We start from the raw sequence: 14,115 nt of genomic DNA, 5'->3' as shown, positions 1-14,115 counted from the left end.
TCACAATGTCCGACCCATATCATGACCCATATCATCTAACACACACACACACACACACACACACCAACAAGCTCACTGGCACAAACAAGTTCTCTGACACATGCACAAACCCGTTGACACACACAAATTCACTACACACAACTTCACAGACACACAACAGCTCACTACAGACAAACTCACCAATGCGCACACACAAGCTCACTACTAACAAACTCACTGACACAAAAACACAAGCTCACTGAAACACACAGAGGTTCACTACAGATAAGTTCACTGATACACACACACAGACACAAGCGTACTGACATGCACAAGCTCACTATAGACAAGTCCAGTGGCACACAGACATTCACTGTCACTCATTGCGTTCTGGCCATTTTACACTTAGTAGTACCTTTATGGAAGGTTGCCTCAAACTTTTGATGCCATTTCATAGGGCTTTTCTGTCAGTTCTGAGTTGGTTGGGGCTTGGGGAATGCGTTGGGGACACAGGAACCAGCCTATATAGAACTCTCACTTCTGGCTCTGTTGTTCCTGCTGCCTACCAGGTCCTATGCTGCCCTGCTTCCCTTCCCTTAAGCCTCATTGGTTCATATGTGACTTTCCCACGCACAGGGTAGGGGGAAGAGCACATGGGCCCGGTGCCCTCGAGCTGCCTAATTGAAAAGGTTTGATTGCAGTCACTGTGGTGGGCATGGGTTGCCAGCAGCTGGAGATGTCACAGCGCTGAGTCTGCGAGAGTGATGACTGTGCCACGACCATTGGCGCCCGTCTGTCATCTGGAAAGCATCCTTTACTTGATAATGTGGCCAGTATTACCATCTGATATTGGGTCTTTAAAGCTGCGTAAAGCACGCCCTGGAAAATAGGGCCTTAGGCCACTGCCTAAGTGGCCAAGTAGAAGCACTGGCCCTGGGCAGGACCTCCTGGTATGCAGACTGGGACAGAGAAAATGGTGGGTATATTGAGTATAGGAGAAAGGGGACAGGCCACAGTGTTAGAGAGACAAAAACAGCAAGAGAAAATGCACAGTGTGCTAAGTCAGCTTTACCTTGACTAATCTATAGTCAGCCAGTCCACGTAGATTGCTGCCATACATCCCTCCTATGTCCCCATACTCAATTCCCTCTGCACAAAGCAAGAGCATATGAATGAAGAGTATATATATATATATATTATTTTTTTTAAATAATTTAAATCAACAGGCCTATTCCAGGAGCAAGGACCTGGAGCTTCAGCTCCATTAGCCCCTATGTCAATCCGCCTCTGACTGTATGCCATTGCTTCCTTGTAGAATACGCCCCTTTATATTGCACCAATGGGATGCAATGACAACTTGTGCCATTTGACCCTGCAATATGGTACTTCCATTGAGCAAACTAGTTCTGCCAAGATGCAGAACCACCCAAACAGGTCATATTTTATTATGTGTTTGTGCTTTTGTGAGAATTCACTTTGGTGTTCCACCTTTGTTGTCCCCAGGACACCAGTGAACTATGCTAGCGTGACAACACAAGGGTTCCAATATGGGGCTGTCTTGTGCTATATGGGACTTTTAGGAGTTTTGCAGTTCTGCTGCAATACAGGTAAACAGTGCAGTTCATTGTAATTGAAGAGAGAAGAATAATAATGGCTAAGGGAGATTGCATGTGGAATTAAAGGAACACTATAGTCACCTAAATTACTTTAGCTAAATAAAGCAGTTTTAGTGTAAAGATCATTCCCCTGCAATTTCACTGCTCAATTCACTGTCATTTAGGAGTTAAATCACTTTGTTTCTGTTTATGCAGCCCTAGCCACACCTCCCCTGGCTATGATTGACAGAGCCTCCAGGAAGAAAAAAACTGGTTTTACTTTCAAACAGATGTAATTTACCTTAAATAATTGTATCTCAATCTCTAAATTGAACTTTAATCACATACAGGAGACTCTTGCAGGGTCTAGCAAGCTATTAACCCTTTCACGACCGCGGACGGTTCAGGACCGTCAGCGGTAAAACGTGCGTTTGGACCGCTGACGGTCCTGAACCGTCATAGCGGAAAACGGGCTGCAGGAAGCGATCAAAGATCGCTCTTGCCCGTACTATGATGTAACTATCTGCCAGACATCCCAGGCAGATAGTAACATCCAATTACGGTGTGTGAGCGATCCGCGATCGCTCACAATTGGCTGCTGTCAAAGTGGGTGTTACAAACACTCACTTTGACAGTGATCTCTGCCCCTCTCTCCTCTGTAGCGTTTTGTGAGGAGAGAGAGACAGAGATCGTGATAGTTTGTTGCAGCAGAGTGTTCCAGAGAGTTGTAAAAAGTATCAGCAGTGAATTCAAAATCCATTTTAACCCCTTCCCTGCCAGATCTGTTTCAGCAGTGCATTTGTACTGTCTGTCTTTTTTTTTTTGCCCTTAAAGGGTTAAATTTGTTTTAAAAATATTTGTCTTAGTCTGTCTTAGTCTGTCTTAGTCTGTTTTAGTCTGTTTTAGTCTGTTTTAGTCTGTCTTAGTCTGTCGTAGTCTGTCGTAGTCTGTCGTAGTCTGTCGTAGTCAGTCAGTTTCCTTCCCCCAAATCTCCATTAGATTTTTGTGACAGGAGTTAGTTTAGGGATTGCTGTTTAGTCTGTTTTAGTAAAAAAAAAAAAAAAAAAAAGTATAAAAAATTTTTTGTGTGTTTGTAATTTGTTTTAGTCGTGTGTAAAACATGCAGCGTATGTATAACTTGCAGGAGGCATATGCCTTCTTGGCGTCAGACTCTGACGCCACTGACACTGCGTCAGATTTTGACCCAGGTCAGTTTTCTGACATGTCTAGTCAAGACGACATGTCATCTGTGTGTGAGCCGGCTGAAGAAAGAAGCTGTGCTTCCTCTGCTATGCCAAATGTGGAGGAGGACTGGGTACCTCCACAGTTAGCCGAGCCCAACGTCCCCCCTTTTAGTGCCAACGCAGGCATTAATGTTAATGTGGATGGCTTCTCCCCAATGCAGTATGTAGAACTATTTTTAGGGGATACCATCTGGGAGGAGATTGCTTCCCAGACTAACTTGTATGCTACCCAATTTATTGACAACAATCCAGGTAGCTATACAGCCAGGGAGCATGACTGGCATCCCACAGATGTCCCAGAGCTTAAAAAATTCTGGGCTCTCACATCGCTCATGGGGATTATAAAAAAGCCATCGATTCGCTCATACTGGAGCACCAACCCAATAATGTCGAGTCCAGTATTCTCCCAAACCATGCCTAGAGCCAGATACGAGTTACTGCTGAGATTTTTACATTTCAGTGACAATACCCTCTGTCACCCTAGAGATCACCCCCAATACGATAGGCTTTATAAAATACGCCCACTGCTAGACCATTTTCAGGACAAATTTTCGGATGTTTATACCCCCCAACAAAATTTATCCATAGATGAATCTCTAATGAAATACAAAGGGAGATTAGGGTTCAGACAATACATCCCCTCAAAGCGCTCTAGGTATGGCATTAAACTGTACAAACTGTGTGAGAGCGAAAGCGGATACACATTTGCCTTTCGTGTATATGAGGGGAAAGATGGTCAACTGGACCCTCCTGACTGTCCTGACTCCCTGGGGACAAGTGGGAAACTTGTATGGGACCTACTAAACCCCTTGTTTAATAAAGGTTACCACCTTTATGTGGATAATTTTTATAGTAGTGTCCGTCTATTTAAAACCCTTTATGCTTTACAGACACTGGCCTGCGGCACTGCCAGAAAAAATTCCAAAGATTTTCCACGATCTCTCATAGATGCAAAATTAAAAAAAGGCGAATGTAAAGCACTTCGGAAAGCTGAGGTGCTTGCACTAAAATTTAGGGACAAGAAGGATGTCCAAATGCTCACCACCATCCATGATGAACGCATGTCCGACGTCTCTGTCCGGGGCAAAGTAGAGTCCAAACCGGTTTGCATCAGGGCGTATAATAAGTACATGGGTGGTGTTGATTTGGCTGATCAGCTTATGCAGCCGTATCTTATTTTACGAAAAACCAAAGCATGGTATAAAAAGGTGGCTATATATCTGATGCAAATAGCAACCCACAACTCATTTTTACTTTTTAAAAAAAATAATCCAGGGAAAATCACCTTTCTCCAATTTCAATTGAAAATAATTTCTTTAACAATTTATGGAGATGGACAAGTTCCAACAACGGTGCAAGCTGAGTCCAGACATTTTATTTTTAAGTTACCGCCAACTGCTAGAAAAAAAACCCCCCAGAAACGTTGCCGGGTCTGTTTTAAAAACGGGAAAAGGACAGACACCCCTTTTCACTGTCCTGATTGTCCTTCGAAACCAGGACTCTGTGTAGGAACATGTTTCAAGCAGTACCACACAGAACAGTTGTAAGAAGTGTTCCTGAATTTTTATTTTATTTTCTGTTTCTTTGGAAAGCAGCCATTTTTTTGTTAGTCAGTTTCCTTCCCCCAAATCTCCATTTAGATTCTATTTGCAGGAGTCAGTTTAAAGATTGCTGCTAAATGTACATTTGCTACCTGCACATTTGGCCTAACAAGTTTTCTGGCAGTAACACATAACCAGCTGTCCAAAACCAGATGACGTGTGCATAAAAACCAGAATAAAGAAAATACCACTACACTTTCTTTGGGGGGCAAAATGGTTGGGGGAAAGAAGTCAAAACACCCCATCCTCTATAACATTTGATGTCTACTTTATAAAAATATATACTATACATATTGGCATGATGGTAACATTAACTGGGGGGTACAAAAATATGTCAAACTGAAGATAGACCAAGCATACCTATATATCAAGTTGAAAAACTGACATGTACAAGTTCTGATTGTTGCCTTTTGGCCCCCAAACAACCCGGCAACCATATACATGGGGGGTATCACTGTACTCAAGAGATATTGCTGAACATATTGGGCAGTGTTTGGCAGTGACACGTAACAGGATCTGTTAATTCATGCCTAAAGTACAATGTGTGTGACAAAGAAACAAAAAAAGATTACTATCCAAAAGTTTGACAAAGGCTGGTGGTAGAATTCAGTGCATGAAAAGTGTTAAAATACCACAATTTAAAATGCCCTGGGTTGTCTACTTTTCAAAAATATATGGTTTGATGGGGGTAAAATACATTGGCCGGCTTCAAAAATGTCCCAAATAGGACATGCATGCAGGTTGACTACATGTCAAAATTCCGAGCTGGGAAACTGATATGCGCACCTGCAAAATGTGGCCTTTTAGCCCCCAAACAACCCAAAACACCTATACATGGGGGGTATCCCTGTACTCGGGAGATGTTACTGAACACATGTTGGGGTGTTGTTTGGCAGTGACACATAACAGGATCTGTTAATTCATGCCTAAAGTACAATGTGTGTGAAAAAAACAGAAAAAAAATTACTAACTCAATGTTTGACAAAGCCTGGTGGTAGAATTAGTGCATGGAAAGTGTAAAAATTCCACCATGTGAAATACCCTAGGGTGTCTACTTTTCAAAAATATATGGTTTGATGGGGGTAAAATACATTGGCCGGCTTCAAAAATGTCCCAAATAGGACATGCATGCAGGTTGACTACATGTCAAAATTCCGAGCTGGGAAACTGATATGCGCACCTGCAAAATGTGGCCTTTTAGCCCCCAAACAACCCAAAACACCTATACATGGGGGGTATCCCTGTACTCGGGAGATGTTACTGAACACATGTTGGGGTGTTGTTTGGCAGTGACACATAACAGGATCTGTTAATTCATGCCTAAAGTACAATGTGTGTGAAAAAAACAGAAAAAAAATTACTAACTCAATGTTTGACAAAGCCTGGTGGTAGAATTAGTGCATGGAAAGTGTAAAAATTCCACCATGTGAAATACCCTAGGGTGTCTACTTTTCAAAAATATATGGTTTGATGGGGGTAAAATACATTGGCCGGCTTCAAAAATGTCCCAAATAGGACATGCATGCAGGTTGACTACATGTCAAAATTCCGAGCTGGGAAACTGATATGCGCACCTGCAAAATGTGGCCTTTTAGCCCCCAAACAACCCAAAACACCTATACATGGGGGGTATCCCTGTACTCGGGAGATGTTACTGAACACATGTTGGGGTGTTGTTTGGCAGTGACACATAACAGGATCTGTTAATTCATGCCTAAAGTACAATGTGTGTGAAAAAAACAGAAAAAAAATTACTAACTCAATGTTTGACAAAGCCTGGTGGTAGAATTAGTGCATGGAAAGTGTAAAAATTCCACCATGTGAAATACCCTAGGGTGTCTACTTTTCAAAAATATATGGTTTGATGGGGGTAAAATACATTGGCCGGCTTCAAAAATGTCCCAAATAGGACATGCATGCAGGTTGACTACATGTCAAAATTCCGAGCTGGGAAACTGATATGCGCACCTGCAAAATGTGGCCTTTTAGCCCCCAAACAACCCAAAACACCTATACATGGGGGGTATCCCTGTACTCGGGAGATGTTACTGAACACATATTGGGGTGTTGTTTGGCAGTGACACATAACAGGATCTGTTAATTCATGCCTAAAGTACAATGTGTGTGAAAAAAACAGAAAAAAAATTACTAACTCAATGTTTGACAAAGCCTGGTGGTAGAATTAGTGCATGGAAAGTGTAAAAATTCCACCATGTGAAATACCCTAGGGTGTCTACTTTTCAAAAATATATGGTTTGATGGGGGTAAAATACATTGGCCAGCTTCAAAAATGTCCCAAATAGGACATGCATGCAGGTTGACTACATGTCAAAATTCCGAGCTGGGAAACTGATATGCGCACCTGCAAAATGTGGCCTTTTAGCCCCCAAACAACCCAAAACACCTATACATGGGGGGTATCCCTGTACTCGGGAGATGTTACTGAACACATATTGGGGTGTTGTTTGGTAGTGACACCTAACAAAATCTGTGAATTTATACCTGAATTGCAATTTATGTGAAAAAAATAAAAAAAATAAACTACCTATGCAAAGTTTGACAAATGTTTATGGTAAAATGGCTGCATAGAAAGTATCAAAATATTCTTAGATGAATACCCTGGGTTATCTAGTTTAAGAAAAATATATACATGTGGGGTGTTTTTTGGAGATTTATGACATAACAGTGGTACAATGTCACTATTGATACATTTGAAAAATGTAAATTTTGAAACCGCAATTTCCTACTTGTACTTATAGCCCTATAACTTGCAAATAAAAGCAAAAAAACACGTAAACATTGGGTGTTTTTAAACTAAGGACAAAATGTTTAATCTATTTAGCAGTTTGTTTCATTCGATTTTGTAGATCAGTAAAATATTTTTTAAGTAGAAGTCAAAAAACACGTTTTTTTGGGTTTTTTTCACCATATTTTACTATTTTTTTTAAAGTAAATGATATGAAATGATACAAATAATGGTATGTAAAGAAAGCCCTTCTTGTCCTGAAAAAAACAATATATAACTTGTATGGGAACAGTAAATGAGAGAGCGGAAAATTACAGCTAAACACAAACACCACAAAAGTGTTAAAATAGCTCTGGTCCTTAACGTACAAACATCGCAAAAACAGTCCGGTCCTGAAGGGGTTAACATAGCAGGGGATAAGAAAACCTTAATTAAACAGAACTTGCAATAAAGAAAGCCTAAATAGGGCTCTCTATACAGGAAGTGTTTATGGAAGGCTGTGCAAGTCACATGCAGGGAGGTGTGACTAGGGTTCATAAACAAAGGGATGTAACTCCTAAATGGCAGAGGATTGAGAAGTGAGGCTGCAGGGGCATGTTCTATACACCAAAACTGCTTCATTAAGCTAAAGTTGTTCAGGTGACTATAGTGTCCCTTTAAGTTGTTATGATGCCAGGAGGTCTCTGGCGCCGGCTTACCTTTAGGGGTTAAAATGTTTAATTCCAAACTGTCACTCTGCCCCTTGTCCTTCCGTTTCTCTGAGATTCTTCAAACAGGAGGTATCGTACTGCCTTATTGGCCTCTGATTGACCAAGAGCATCATTTTCAGCTTGAAAAAAGTACTTGTTTTTGTAAAGTCGTTATTAAAAAAAAGAAGTAACTGAGCATCAGTTGGCACTCTCAGCCAATCAACGGCACCCCTACCATCTGCAGACCAGGGCTTCCTGCTTGACGAGTCTCAGTAAAGCAAAAAGACAGAGGCAGAGCTAAACAGCGCTCGACAGAAGACATTGGGGTTAAACGGTTTCTTTAACCACTAAAGGTAACATAAAGGCAGCGGTGCCCAGGACCTCCTTGCTAGCAAAACAACAACTTCATTCCAATTAAATGGTTATAGTGTGTGGAGTGATCCTTTCAATGATGACGGAGCAGTAATTGGATAATGTAGATGAAAAAGAGATATTACGTGGAAGGGGAGGGTGTGAGACACGGCATTAGGTTACAGGATTTGGGCATAGCCTGGTAGAAAATGAAATGGGAAAGTGTTGAATGAGAGATGCCATGAGGTGAGAGGGTGTGGAAGACTGTCAAAGTTATTTACTAAAGTGAGAAATTAAAGTGAATTTCGAATGAATTAAAAGTCAGCTCAGTCCTACCAGCTCAGCTACCTTGACCTAAAATGTTAAATTCAGTGAGGAAAACGAGCATGCGAATGAGTGGTCACTGAGGGAAAGTAAAGGAGATACAAATCCGATAGTAGATAGTGTGAGTATAGCTACTTTTGGATATATTGCAGACCTAGTGAGAAGGAGGACAAGAGTCAACCAATCAGCCCCCAACGTTTCGGCAAAATGTCTTTATCAAGGGAGCCTGTTGACTCTTGTCCTCCTTCTCGCTAGGTCTGGTATGCTTCTTTTCTTTGTATATATAACTAATTATGGGTTTGAATAATTAGGTATCCTTTATAGCTATTTTGTATACTTGTATCCAGTGATTCATGTATTTTTGTGGTCTGCTTATATGTAATTGCAGAATTTGTAGCTATTGCGTTGCACTTTCCATTTGACATGGTGTGTCTTTTCTTCATTGATACAACTAATGAGATAGCCTATTACAGTGACCCTTCTAATGAAAATCTTTTTCACATATATTTGTGGTCGTGCCCTTTGTTCTAGTAATATATGTAACTTTCTTGGCCTTTGGGAATATGGCCAGTACTAGTTGTTTTTGGTTTGGATATGTTCTGTTCCTTATCAGCATTTTGAGTGTGCCTACCTGTTTTAATTTTCATATAGCTACTTTTGGACCAGATTTAATATTTTAATTTAAAGATGGCATTCAGAAACAGTATGCAAAGTTCCTCCTTTTTTCCCCATGTCATTTTTTAAATAAGTTGTATTAGTATATAGTAAATAGAAAAACTAGTTGCCTGCGCTCTCTCCTTTATCCCTATGTATTTTTAAAACAAATGGAGGTCTTTTAGTTACCTCCAATGGCCATGAGAGGATGAGCCCACCTGCCAACATCAAGGCAGACCCCCCTAGGTGGGTCCTAACTCTAACCATTTTGTATTACTCAGCCTTGTTGCAATGCAGCCACCCATCCCATGTGTTCCCTATTAAGGGTTAATAATGTATAGGGGTGTATATAAAAAATACCCCTTTCTGTCTCAGTAGAGATTTTTGCCAGAGGCTCAAGGAAGCAAGGTGAATGGTTAGAGTTAGGACCTATCTAGGGGGGTCTGCCTTGATGTTGGCAGATGGGCTCATCCTCTCATGGCCATTGGAGGTAACTAAAAGACCTCCATTTGTTTTAAAAATACATAGGGATAAAGGAGAGAGCGCAGGCAACTAGTTTTTCTTTTTACTATAATTTGGGGCTGATGTGTACTGTAGTCATTGCAGCCGCCCAGTAGTGATGGGAGTTGAGCGCAGGACTTTTCTTTCAGTATATAGTAAATGACTACACTTAAAGGGACTCTCCAGTGCCAGGAAAACATATTAGTTTTCCTGGCACTGCAGGACCCTACAGTGCCCCTCTCCCTCCCACCCCACATCCCAAGTTGCTGAAGGGGTTAAAACCCCTTCAGTGACTTACCGGAGTCCCGCGGAGCTAGGTCAGGGCCACGCGCATTAGACCTCCCCATAGGAAAGCCTTATTTAATGCTTTCCTATGGAGATTTCGGCGGCGCTGGAGGTCCTCACATAGCGTGAGGACGTCCAGCGTCGCTTAAAACACTTTTCGGGTTCTATGAACACAGATGTCTCTCTAGTAGCTGTCTGATAGACAGCCACTAGAGGAGGACTTAACCCTGCAAGGTAAATATTGCAGTTTATAAAAACTGCAATAAATACACGTGCAGGGCTAAGAGTGGTGGGAGTTGGCACCTAGACCACTCCAATGGGCAGAAGTGGTTTGGGTGCCTGGAGTGTCCCTGTAAAGTTTATAAATAATATTTTCAACTACGACCTCTATCCGTCTTTTGTAATGTTTTTAGAAATATACTGGAATTTTAATCCTATTATGGATTTAAAACATTCCTCTAGTTAGTAGATGCGAACAGATTTAACTGATTTCTTCTGACTATGCTTCACTAGTCAGCAAAGCAATATTGTCTAAGCAGTCGATTAACATCAACAAAACGGTGATTATTCACACCAGCGTTAGGCACTAGATGGCATAGTGTGCAATTAGATAAATAAAAACCAATAAATACATTTAAAAAAATTACTCTGGACCTAGTAAAAAGAGCAACTGAAAAAAAACAATTTAAGAAAACTCGGCAACATTTGCTAAAATGTGCAAGTTCTAAAACACGCAATGCTGTCTATATTTTCAGCAAAGTTCTACGCTGATAAAAGTCATGTTATCTGTGCTGTCTCAACTCTGTAATTGCTGTAATGGTGTGAAGAAAATAGATAAAGGAAGACTATAGGCTGAAAATAAACTATTATTTGTTGTAATACACTATAATGAACTCTCACCAAGTCAGGAAGTGACTGATGATCAGGACTAGATTGGGATATAAAACCTGCCAAACCTCCCTCCATGGACCAGGATCCATTTTCCAGTGGGTTGACCTCTCCTAGTCCAGAAATCAAAGCAGGCTGCTCTTACAAGAGCAATCGTTGTAAGCCAAGGAAGTATAGCGATTTGCTGGCCCTAGTTTCCTCCTCTCGATCCTGCGGCTGCTTGTTTAATTCACTGCACAGGAACTATATAACTAGGCTTAATATGTCAAGCCCTACACTACTAACCAGGCCTTAAAAGTTACTCACCACTGCAACCCTCGAGGAATGTTCTGCTTTCAGTGGGACAATCTTGATTTTGAGGTTCTGTCCCACCTACCCGCTTTAGTTCCCTGCTGTCCTGCATTTAGGGGCACCAGGAAACTGTCCCCGTGCACCACAGCTCAAGCGCATCAATAGACATGCTCGCACTGTGCAGCGGGCACTAGGCTTTAGCATCACTCCCTGCATGGATGGTCCTCTATGTAGGGAAGCTGTCCAGTAGGCTGTCCGTGAGCCTGGTTTGCTTGACACCAGGCTCATGTGCCCATTCAGTGGGTGGACCCATCTACTTTTCAGGTGGTTCCGCCCATTTAGGGACATCCCTAGTGACACAATTTGTGTGGTGATGCCCCCTTGGAAGGCCTGGCCCCGTCCATATTCATGTCAGCCCAAAGCTAACATTGCGCTGGGGGGTTCATGGCACACTCACCAGGAGTAAACTTCTACCCTCCAATGGCTAGTGGTAATTTTAAACCCAGAACTTTAATTTGGAGCAAATGTAATTATCAGAGGCTCGTGCAGGAAGCAGTGTGGGCCCTGTGACTCATGTTGTTTTCAGCAATGGGAAACAGGAAAGAAGGAGAAATAAGTGCTCAAATGATATATCACTCAACGCCTGCCAGTTACAGTTATAACCTGATCTCCTTAGAATACCCTGCGACCACCGGCATTTGACCAGTTGGTCTAGTGCAGGGATAGGCAACCTTCGGCACTCCAGATGTTGTGGACTACATCCCCCACAATGCTCTTACACACATAGTGCTGGCAAAGCATCATGGGAGGTGTTGTCCAAAACATCTGCAGTGCTGAAAGTTGCCTATACCTGGTCTAGTGTTTAACCCCGGCCTGCTGATAATCACTACACCGTCATTAGAAATGCAGGACTTTCCAATAACAATGCTTCATGTGCAAAGCAAGAGTCTACGAGATTTAATAGACAACTTTCTACTGCAAATGCCTGGCAGCTGAACTACAAATCCCAGAAATCTAAATCACGACATACATCATGTACCTGACCGGCAGAAAAAGTCAAAAGTCTCGGCTTTTGGGGCAAAGTTAATTAGTATTCTTTTAAAAGAGAAATTGAAGAATATTGAGAAAAACAAAAATTAAAAAACACCCATCGTAACTCTAAGATAACGTACGCATTGCACCAAGCCTGCTGGGGTAACCTGGAGTTACTAAAAGCCAGATTGGTCGTGTAATCACGGGGGGTTTAAGGTCTAGAAAATTTACTTTTTGCACTAGCCAGTGACGTTTTTTTCACTGTAAATGAATGAAAATGAAGAATAGTTCAGTATTAGCTCCTTGAGTGCATGGTGGATAGCTCCAATCCCCCTCATAGTTAGCATATCGCATCCTTTCATTGTACCTATAGTGACAATTATAGAAGTAATATTACGGAAAATAGAATGATGTCTGTATTTTCTCAAATAAGCAATTATATGATGCTTTGTATGCAATCATGTTTTTTAATAGATTAGTGTAAACATACAATTAAAAGCGTTAATGCAGGAAAAAAGACTTGTACGAAATGCGGTGAACGCCCTGTGTCTAAGTCTGTTAATGATTTGGGAAAAAGTAAACGTAAGTAAGGATTGTTTGCCTACGTATCTAGCTTTTAGGCCTACACGGAAGTACTTATCTACAAAAATCAACCTCGATGTCTAATTCTAGGTAAGAAAATATTTTATTTCTAGATGTTTTCGCTAAAAAAACAGATGTTTTTCTCGAAATGAATATTGAGTTACTGCAGGCGAGTTTCTTTCTTAGCCATCAGAAAGACATACAGTGCGACAAATTACGCAATAAAAAATTGAAGCGTGGGATAGTGTTGTTTATAGAATTTTATGAGCTTTGAGGACTGCATGGCTGTGTATCAGAAGATTGTTTGGTCACGCAGATTTACACAGAAAAATTACGTAAACTTGAATAATGTTTTCCCGTACCTCTTCTTTCTAGATATGTACATTTTATATTAATTAAAAATGTATAAATGTACGTACATAAGCGTGTGACTATATATAGCTATTACACTTACCCTTACTATATATTGAATTAGAGAAAATATATTTTATTTATAAGCGTTAACAAGATATCATGAATATTGCATAATGGATATTATATTATGTTTATATTCACAGGTATACAATTCACACAGTATGTATATAAATGGTTTTACGAAGTGACTATGCTAGAAGAATCATGGCATGTTTTGTCTTTACTCATTTTTTATTCATATTATATTTACGTACGCGTTGTACTGTGAGCGAAAAGAGGTTTATTTCTGGATTTCATGTTTTTCAGTTATTATTGAGAATATTGTTGTCACTTGCGCACTTTGAAATATTGATTTGTACGGAAATATTTGGAGACACCTTTTCACAAAGCTTTGTGGAATATCACATTTTTAATGGGATCATTTTTTGTGTTCCCATTTATTTACATTTGTGTTTAAACCATTTTACCAGGCTTTTGTGTGGCTGCTGCATGCAGAGATTAGTGACACTTTAATATTTAAATATTCATTGCACTTAATTAAAGTAATAACGCCTCTCCCCCTCCCCTCCTCCCAAACATGTAATAAAAAAAACACCAAACCCATCAGTATGAGATCTGGTACCAAAAAAAATGTATGTAACTGTCCATGAACTTTGCCAGAGACTCTTTAGTGTTACCCTTATTTTAATGTATTTGTTTTTTTGTGCACAAAATTCAGTGAAAGTGTTCAAATTCCGATTGCAATGGCAAGTCTCATAATTATTAATGACAAAAACGGTCAGAATTGTTTGAGCCGAGTAAATGTGCAGCAATCACTGCATGCATCCAGTGCCCGGATTAATATCAATGCTTTTTCCTTAGAATCCCTTTCGCGGCTAAGTGCCGCTGGGGACCGCACGAGAACCGCAAAGTCTTCATGCCAAAAATAGTTCCAGGGTA

The 14,115-nt window shown here is 40.7% G+C and overlaps 1 protein-coding gene across 2 annotated transcripts in view; it reads left to right on the top strand.

Moving 5' to 3' along the window:
- TMEM98 (transmembrane protein 98) overlaps positions 1-14,115 on the top strand; it is a 62,234-nt gene that overhangs the window by 22,484 nt on the left and 25,635 nt on the right. Inside the window, exon 1 of one of the 2 annotated variants that reach the window (XM_063459260.1) lies at positions 12,768-12,852. The exons of the other annotated variant lie outside the window; for it this stretch is intronic. The gene's annotated coding sequence lies outside the window, so the exon portion shown is untranslated. Of the gene's footprint in view, positions 1-12,767; positions 12,853-14,115 lie in introns of those variants that run through there. 2 annotated transcript variants of the gene reach the window in all.

The sequence above is a fragment of the Pelobates fuscus genome, chromosome 6 (genome assembly GCF_036172605.1).
Source record: "Pelobates fuscus isolate aPelFus1 chromosome 6, aPelFus1.pri, whole genome shotgun sequence".
Classification (NCBI taxonomy): domain Eukaryota; kingdom Metazoa; phylum Chordata; class Amphibia; order Anura; family Pelobatidae; genus Pelobates; species Pelobates fuscus.
The sequence above is the reverse complement of the archived record's forward strand: the minus strand, read 5'-3'. Positions and strand labels throughout refer to the sequence as shown.